Below are 10,441 nucleotides of genomic sequence, written 5' to 3'. Positions count from 1 at the left end.
AAAATGACAATCATTTCAATGTAAATACATGTACTATACATGGCCATCATCTCCACATGATTAAAGTAATTACACCTTTTTATTAATAATTATTAATAATATTTCAAAAATATTAGATTGATTATGTGTTTTCTCAATAACAAAAAATTAAATATTTATGTGGCTCAAAAAAGAGTGATGTTAATCATTTATGCTTCTTTATGCCTTTCCCATTGACCAATTGATTCGCTGACAAATTTGAATTCAAATTTCCGACTTGAACATTTCAACACGCACGAGAGTTTTACACACACCCCAATTTCTCAAGGACTCATAATATACAAATAATAAATTTATATAGAATTTTAATATATAATAATGTAATTTAATATAAATTATTTATTTTAGGGGTTTTTTTTTAAGGTCCTTGGTATTATGATTTTATAGCATAAAGGATACTCAATATTTTTATAATGTCTAAAGTCTCTCAACATCAATCCAGAGAAAATTCGATCCAGAAAAAATTCAAATCCAAAGAAAATTCAACCAGAGAAAATTTAATCCAGTGAAATTCTTTGATCCAAACCCAGAGAAAATTCAATTTCATCTAGAGAAATTTTAGACTTCCCAAAGAATTTCTCTGGGTTCAACCCAAAGAAAAATCAAATTTCTCTGGGTTCATTTTCAAATTCAAATTTTTTTAGGTTCATTTATAAACCAGAGAAAATTTAAATTTCTCTGTATTCATTTTAACCAATTTTCTCTGGTTTATAAATTACTGTTCCATCTGATAATAGACCCTGCATTCGTGAAAGGAAAACTCCAATGTTATGCTCAAGCATCATTAGGGATGACTAGTGGATTCTAATAATAAAAAAATGACTACTCTGGAATTGTTGATACCATCACTCAAGGATCGCCTTAATTTTTCAAAGATCTGCACTTTCTAGCAGATGCAAGTTTATATATTTTGAAAATAAATTACCTTGTAAACTGAGCCAAAACCACCCTCCCCTATCTTGTTTGCTGCATCAAAGTTCGTAGTCGCAACTTTTATTTGTCTTAATGTAAACAATCCAGTTTGTAGGAGTGATGTTGAGTGTGAAGTTGTTCTTCGCAAAGAAATTCGGAGATTCTCGAAGATGCAGAGAAGACGTGGTTGCAGAGGATTCTCTCCCCGTAGAAGATCGTCTTCACGACGTGACTTCACCGGACACAGCATAGTTTGGTCCATATCTCTACAGATTGCTCAAATTCGCATTGAAAACGAAAGGTATAGAGAGTGAGAGCATGAAATAGTGTCACAGTGAAAAAGATGAGATTCCTTTGGGATTTGACTGGAGGAGAAGGAGATAGATACGTTTAGAGAGAGAGAGGGAGAAGGACCCTAGACAGTCAAATTTCTCTGACATATGTTTAGGGACCTTAGATATCAAAAAATAATTTTGTAGATCTCTTCCATTCCGTAAAGTGGGAGAGGGACCCTAGACTAATTTTCCCTTTATTTTAAAATAAATCATTCACAAAAATAATATTTATTTGTTAAAATGACATTATCTCATCATTATTATAATATTGAGAAAATTACAAAAAAAAAAAAAAGAGTTTAATCATTGTAACAAAATAAATCTTGAATTCTTTATTTTGTTAATTTAAATATTGAACTATGAAGAATTTGTTTATTTTCATTCAATAAAATTGACCGAAAAATGAATATTTTAATTATTAAACTCAATGAAAATTTGTATTTATATTTTAGATATTTTATATAAATTTACATTCAATTTAATGACTAAAATATTTTTTTTGTCAGTTTTAGTTAACGAAAATAGATAAATAGTTTAAATTGAAAACAAAAAAAAAATTAAATCTAAATTGATAAAATTAAAAACATATTTTGTTACAAGGGTCAAATCTGAGTTTTTTTTGTTTTGTTTTGTTTCTTTTTTTTAAATTGTCCCTATAATATTTTATATATATGAATTTGATGTATAAATAATATTTTCCTTTTTGAAATCTTCCAATTTCGTACACAACTCACAATCTCCCAGCCTCCAACCCAGTCCAGAAAAAAATAAAAATAAATAAATAATAATAAAAAAATAATAAATTGTTTTACCTTCCACCCTACTAGCACCGTCCCAAATGAAGTCTGAATTAACTAAAATACGTTTTTTTTTTTTTAGTTTTATTTAATGAAAATAAATAAATGATTTAAATTGAAAATTAAAAAAAAATTAATTGAAATTAATAAAATTCAAAATTTATTTTGTTATAAATATAAAATCTGATTTTTTTTTTAAATATAAGGGGTGATTTGGCATCCCCTAAATAATTCATCTTTTTATCTTTTTTATCTTTTTTTCATCACATCACCTCTCTACTTTTCTACACATCATTCTATAAAAAGATAAAAAAATACACTTATTTAAATCATCCCAAACAATCCATAATTGTCCCTACAATATTTTATATATATGAATTTGATGTATAAATAATATTTTCCTTTTTGAAATATACCAAATTCCTATACGACTCACAATTTCCCAGCTTCCAACCCAGTCCAATATATATATATATATATATATATATATATATGTTTTAGAGTACCTTCCACCCTACTCGCACTTTTCCCCCACTTTCCCGGAAAATTCATGTGCTATACCCACACAAACATACATATATATACCCAACAGGCTCTTCATCATCCTCATCTTTTTTGCACTAGTTTCTTTGAATTTCCTCTATCATCCTGCCGATTACTTTCTATTGTCATTAATTCCTTTAATTTCTTTTTGTTTGGCTTTTGGAATTTTGGATTTTTTTTTATTGGAAAATGAACTCCATGAAATTGTTGGCTCTTCCGATTATTGGGTTCTTGTTTTTGGCACTTTTACAAGTCAGCCATGGGCAGGGGCTTGCTCCTTCACCTGCGCCAAATGCTCCAGCCAGTGATGGTGAGTTACCTCTCTATTCAATTTTAGGATAACTTTCAAAAAAATAAACAGTTAATTTTATAATTTTAACATGGAGTTTTCTTAAGTGTGCAAGTGCACACCATGTGCCACTTACACAAAAAGTGTAAGTGTAAGGTGTAAGTATAAGTATAAGGTGTAAGTGTAAGTGGGTTGCACATGGTGTGCAACCTCAAAAAAGGTGTAAGTGTAAGGTTTAATTTTTTACAAAAGGTGTAAGTGTAAGGTGTAAGTATAAGATATAAGGTGTAAGGTGTAAGTTGCACACCATAACCAAACCCTTTTAACATAATTATACTGAACATTTTTAAGGTTTATAATTTATATAATGATTAGGTTATTTTTTTATCAATAATATTTATTTATTAGTCGTATAAATAAATAAATGATATTATCATCTCTTATTTATTAAAATGTATACTTATTTTTATTTATTTCAATGTTTATTTCTCATTTGCATTAGTTTTACTCGATTTAACTTTATTAAAATAAAAATTAATATAATTATATTAAAAGTATGAGGTTAATTGTATTTTTACCAAATTCATTATATATTTTAGCTTAGATTTGATTTGAAAATCATTGTATTAGAGGGGAATGCTAACTTTCCTACAATGCACTGGAGTTGGCATTGTCTCCAATTATTTGTGGACAAGTTTGTCCTATCAAACGTTGTGATTCTATATCAAGAAGAGCGGCATTTTGGTATTTTACAAGGATGTTTTTGTCTTTTAATTTTAAACACAGAATGTGTGGGCCAGCCAGCTTCTATTTGTACATTATTATTTTTCTCAATTCATATTATTGTTTTAGTTCATATATCAATTATCAAATTCAAACAATAAATTTTTGTTTAATAGTTGATATCCAAACACAAAAATAGGGTGAATTGGGAAGTTTTATAGTATGCAAACAGAAGTTTTCATGGACGAGATTTATTTGTAGTGCGACTCACACAACACCAAATTTAAATTTACTCCATACACTTCATTTTTTAGATACATAGTTTATTTCAATATTTTCGCAACCTAAACTTATATCAACAATAAATTATGAAAAAATGTCATGCAGGAATAGATTTGTCACCAAATTTTATTATCGTTAGACACAAAGGTAGTTAGATCCACATTAACAAATACACGGAAGATTTTTATTTATTTATTTATTTTGTCTAGTGGTAGAAAAATTAAAAATAAATCTGTTTATATATAACATTTTCCATAAATTATTAATGCAATATTACTACCATTTTTAAGAATTTTTTTCTCCTTTTTTTCCCCGCTGCTTTTGAGGGTGTTGGGAAAATGATCTTTACTTGACTAGATTTATGTGATTAAAGCAATCTAATTTTTTATTTGTTTATTTATTTTTTATAATTATCCAATGCAGGCACAGCCATTGATCAAGGAATTGCTTATGTCCTCCTACTTGTAGCACTCGCGATTACATACCTCATCCACTAATGTTTTATTTCTCTCATTCTTTATATTTTCTTTTATACATATTATTCAAAACCTTTGACCTTTTGCCCTTGTGTTTGTTTGGAGAGAAAGCTTTAATGATTTTGAGTTTCTACATTCCTTGTAAAGAAAAAATCACAATTTTTGGTAATAAAGTTCTTTGACTAAATTGTTCTTAGCATATGTTATGTTCTTTCATGTACCCAATAAATAAATAAAGTTGTAGAGTTGAAGGGTTTTTTTTAATTAAAAAATCCAAAATATTTTTTAAAGCAGTTACTCAAACAATGTGATTTATAAAAAATGAAAGCAGAAAAATTAAAAAATAAAAACAGGCTCTGATTTTGGGCAGAGAGATTGGGCTCCGAGAGTTTTCCTTTGGGCCTGCTTCTGGGCTGGCCTAAATTGAATTGTAACTACACCTCCAACCTAGCCCAATAAAGCACTAATGTTTTGTGTGTTAATGAAATAATAATCATCCTATCATAATGTCCTCTTTCACGTTTGGTTTATTAAACAATAAATAAAAAATCAACAATGCTAGAGGGACACAATGGCTCAAAACTGTCAAAACGACGTCGTTTTGGCATCTTTTGAGCCCAAAACGACGTCGTTTTGACAGTTTTGAGCCATTGTTGTGGCCCTCAAACATTTTCCATAAAAAATATATCATAAATCAAATTATCATTTATCGAATTACCATTGCAAGAAGGCTTTCATTCCATTCTATTTCATTGCACTAAACCACACACTATATATTAAATCACTTAATGAAATCAACAACCAAAAAAAAGAAGGAAAAAAAAAACACGTATTATTATGTATTTGGATCATGAGTTTTGATGAGAATTTCGAATGAAAAAAAAAATCTATTTTTATTTAATTCATTTTTTTTCTCTCTTTTTAAATTCCTAGTCAAATTTATAATTCAAAAACACAATAATCAAATTTTTTTTGCCACTTGAACCACATTTGTGGAAGTGTCTTCTTCCATTATGCTTTATTTCCGGCACCATTAATCAAAAAAAAAGGATTTGGACTCAAGTTACAAGATTTATTAAATTTATAACTTTTTCCTTTTTTTCAGTTCAAGTTTTGCACAAAAAATTAAAAATCGAAATAAAACCTCCTTTTCATGTTTTTGGACAATGGGTAAAAACTTCATCAACAAAAGTAGACACTTATAGCACCTCCAACGGTGTGCTCCGCATCATGTTATTATTAAGGCCTCGTTTGGAAAAAGGCTAATTTAGTAATTTTTTGGCTATTTGGCTAAAAAGATAGGTAGAAAAAACTTGTATGTTTGGGATGACTTTTTGGCTAATTACGAAAAGATGTGCAAAAAGTAGAGAGAAAAGAGAATCTTTGACTTTTTGATATGAGTTGTTGGTTTTTTGGCTAATTTAGTAACTTTTTGACTAATTGGCTAAAAAAGTAAGTCCCCAAACGGGGCCTAAAACTTGATACGATGGACTCAAAAATGATATTTTAATAATGTGTTATTCATCGTGTTACATTTTAACGTTATGAATGTTTGATTTTTAAATTTTACTGTCTCCTCAAAAATGTCATACCATGTATTTTTTTTTATATATATTCAATAAAATAATAAATTTATATAAAAATTAAAATTAGTATTTTAAAAAAATATATTAACCATCATATTAAAATAATTTGAAGATGTTGAGAATATAAATAACGAAAATGAGTTGGACCCCTAGTGAGGGTGTTGGGGGTCTCCTCCCGTTGGTCAAAAACTTTTTTTTTTTTTTTCTTCTTTTCCTTCCTTGCCAGCCCCCACGTAGAGGTGGGAGTGCTGGGGGTGCCTCCGTACTGGGGGTCGGAATCACGACTCTATAAATAATCAGATACACTTGATCACATTGTATGGTAGAAATTAAATTATACGATGATTGTGCTAAAAAATTAGTACATGCACTGTTAGAGTGATTCTCTTAAAATATGACATTTTAATATTATAACATATTTAAACATGACATTAACATAATTGAAATAGCACAATTTGTTAAAATATGGTCTTACATACCTTGTGTATAGCACAAGGCCACTTGAAAAAGAAATTAAAAAGAGCGCTGCTATTAGCATTTACCAAAATTTTTTGGACCCTCTATTTCTTGAGACCCCAACCCTAAATCCTAAATTTTAATAATATTTTTTTAGACACTCCACTTATTACCAAATCTACCCATATTTATAATATTTTCACAAAGAAATGCACACCTACCTAAATCCATTCCAACATTAACCTTAGCCTAAATCCACAAGTAAATGCACGCAATTCACACCCCCAACCACACCCACTCTCTGCATCCCTCTCTTATCTCTCTCTCTCTCCTCATTAGTGATGTCTATTCTCTCTCTTTTCTCTCTCTCTCTCTCTCTCTCAGAACCCCTTTTGTTCATATGAGAAAGTGAAGATTTTTCTCTCTCTTCTCTCTCTTTTCTCTCTCTCTCTCTCTCTCTCTCTCAAAACCCCTTCAAAACCCTAGCTTTTTCTCTCTCTTCTCTCTCCAACATTAACTACATCTAAAAAGTGGTTCCTGAAAACACAATACATTTACTTGTGGAGTTGGTGTTCTTCGTCGATTGGAATTTTGACGACGTGGGTCTCTTTGGAATTTGTCATTGATTGGGAAATTCAGATGAGAAAGTGAAGATTGATGCGAATTGTAGGAATAGAAAACAATGTATATATATAAAAAACTAATCTCCATAATATTTTCATAATAGAAAACTAATCTCCATATTTTCACAATGAAATGCACACCCACCCAATTTGTTCACCACTGTGTAGCCGAAAAAATGTATTTTGTTCAGAACTGTTTTTTCGAACAATAATGACCCTGCCAGCACTGTATGTCCGAACAAAATTTGTTCATCACTGTGTAACTTGAATCCATTCCAATTCACAACTTAAAATAACACGAATTAAAACCATTCAAAATACATAACTTAAATTCATTTCAATTCACTCTTTTTCATTCTAAGTTAGTTTAATAAAGAAAATTACATAACTGATTATCTGCATTAATGTTCAGAACCTATGTATTGAACGAAAGGATTATGTTCAGTACTGTATTACCGAACATAATTCTAACAGTCAGCAAACCAGTACCGAACAGCGCGAACGAAACAAGAACAACCGAAAACGACCGAGAATGTTAATACAAGACAGATAAACGACCGAGAATGTTGTTCTCGTCCTCCATTGCTCTACACAGTGAAATAAGTGATGAAGTATACGTTATACTTGAAGTAAAACTTTCAAGTTCAATAGCGTTGATGATGGTGATGAAGATGACACATTCAAGATTTAAGATGATTTTGAAAAATAATAGATTTAGGGTTTATGTTAGTTGGTTATGAAAAGTAATAGGTTTAGGGTTTACAAACATGGAATACGTATAGTTGGAGTTGGAGGTGGGAGTGGGAGTGGGTGTCCAATATTATAGAGTATTAGTTCTTATTGATAGGTGGGTGTTCTATTTAATAATGTCTTTTAATGTAATTTTACTTTAGGGTATAATTGTAATAAAAAAATTATAAAATGGGGGATCCAAAGAATTTTGGCAGGTGCTAATAGCAGCACTCATTAAAAAGGGCACAATTGCATGTTAGGGACACCACATATAACTTAGGATTAATTACATTTTAAATCAAGTTGTACTATCAATTTTTCATTCATTTAATTTTAATAGGATCAAAATCTCATTTTAGTATGTACTTTTACCAAAATTTTATTTTGTTCTTTTTACTTTTATTTTTCATTAGAATCATCAATAGTAAAGATATGAAAGGGTGACATTTCAACTTAATCTAAAGTGTGAGGTATTAATTGTTACAATTGAAATTGAATGGATTCAAGTGAAATGTCAATGAAAATTTAGGGGTGCTAAGTGTAACTTAACCTATAACTTATATTGATCTTTTAAGCAAACAAATTTATATATACAATTACTAACGGTTTTACCAAGGCATTGAGCCTAGTGGTTGCATATCACCCCTTTGTGGTACGAGATTGTGGGTTCAACTCTTATAAAAAGAAATTTGAATTCTTTTTGGTATTTTTATTCTCCTGATGGTTGGGTTTAAGCTTAGTAATTGTTGGATTAGTAGCTTGTTTGATATAATTTTTTTTTTATATATTTATAATTACTCTCTTATCAATTGACTAAAAAAAAAAATTTATTAATGATTTGTAGCCTACTGACATCTCAACACTTACATAAAGGCTCAGTTTGATTAGGGGTTGGATTTCTAATCCAATCCCATGGATTGGTGATTAAAAGATAATATTGTCTTTTATTTTATAAAATTAACAAAGTTATTTTGAGATAAATTATAATTATAGTCTCTAAAATTTAACAATTTTTTCGTTTAAGTTTCTAAAATTTTAATTTTGCCAATTAAGTCCTTAAAGTATTAATTTGAATCAATTTAGTCCTAAAGACAATATAAAAATAAAACATAAACCCAAAAGTTATATAAAATTGTTATAAAGTTCAAATTTTAATTTATTATTAACGTAATTACCCTTCGCGCTTGTGTTTTAGAATTGATATCAAAGCGTGATTTTTTAGTTTTGTCAATATTTATATATGAGCATTAGACAACATTGAAGAAATCGAATATGACAATTTAAATAATAGTATTGTACTACAAATAATTATCAAACAAAGTAATACTATAATCAAGTTATCAAAAGAACTAAACAAAAATCTTAAGGAGAATCAAATAGAACTTATACATAAAATTCAACATCTAGTATTGGATAAAAGGTAACCAATTAGCTCTTGTAGAAAATAACACAAATAATTATTCTTATTTTTACAAGATAACTATCCAAGTGAATATTTTCAATTAATACCACAAAAAAAGAAAAATGGATGTAAGTAATTATAGTCTAGAAGAATTATAAATAATGGCAGAACTAAAAAAAATAATGAAATGAAATATAAAATAATATTAGAAATAGTAAAAAAAATAGATAAAATTGATAATTGCATACTAGAGCAAATAGCAAAAGACCTATATAAACAATTATAATTAATTAGTCTGAGAGAAATATATCAATTATAAAAACACAAGTATAGCAGATAATTAAGTTAACAATAAATTAAAATATGGGCCTAATCACAATTTTATATAACTTTTATGTTCTATTTTTACATTGTCCTCAAGGTTAAATTGATTTGAATTTAATACTTTAGGATTTAATTGACAAAATTGAAACTTTAGGGTTTTAAATGAAAAAAATGTGTTAAACTTTAGGGACTATAATTGTTATTTATCCATTATTTTATATATGGTAAAAACTTTTACGTAATTTATCTTGTATCTCTAACTTAATATCACTATATTAATAATTTCATTACTCAATTTAATCATACTTAGAATTTCATCAAACATAATCTGTCAAATAAATAAGACAATAGAAAAATTAGGGTAAACCATCAATAGATCATAATAGTTGAACCTAATTTTATCAAGTTCTATTAAAAATAAGTCTTAATAAAATCATTGTTAAAAATAATTTTTTTGTGACGATTTTTTGCATGTCACTAAAAAATGACAATTAGCGACTTTTTTTGTCACGGTTTTTATAAATTGTAACTAAAACTTACATTAGTGAATTTTTTTTTTTTTGTGACGAATTTTTTAAATTGTTGCTGAAAGTTAAAAATTAATGACTTTTTTTTATGGCGATTTTTTTGAACTATCGTTAAAACTTATAATTAGTGACATTTTTTGTGACAATTTTTAAACTGTCGCTGAAAACTAATTATTAGTGACTTTTTTTAATAATGTTTGATGAAAAACATCATTACTTATCATAGGATCTATTAAATAATAAATTCACCTATTAGAACATAAACGTACCAACTCTCCCAGAAATTAGAGATTCAAGTCTTACTAGGGGTATTTGTTCCAAAAAAAAAAAGGAGAGAAAGTCCTACTAAGGCTATGGTGATTGGGGTGCGGGTGCAAGTATAGATGCAGGTGCAG

General features: G+C 28.3%; 1 long non-coding RNA gene across 1 annotated transcript; it reads left to right on the top strand.

Moving 5' to 3' along the window:
• Positions 1–2,594: 2,594 nt before the first annotated feature.
• Positions 2,595–4,583, top strand: LOC114298376 (uncharacterized). Its single transcript, XR_003641890.2, has 2 exons — positions 2,595–2,936; positions 4,344–4,583. It is a non-coding gene; the product is annotated as an uncharacterized LOC114298376 (long non-coding RNA).
• Positions 4,584–10,441: the final 5,858 nt, after the last annotated feature.

This window comes from Camellia sinensis, chromosome 5, assembly GCF_055761805.1.
Source record: "Camellia sinensis isolate YWXY chromosome 5, ASM5576180v1, whole genome shotgun sequence".
Lineage (NCBI taxonomy): Eukaryota > Viridiplantae > Streptophyta > Magnoliopsida > Ericales > Theaceae > Camellia > Camellia sinensis.
Note: the sequence above shows the minus strand (reverse complement) of the source record. Positions and strands in the feature narration are given on the sequence as shown.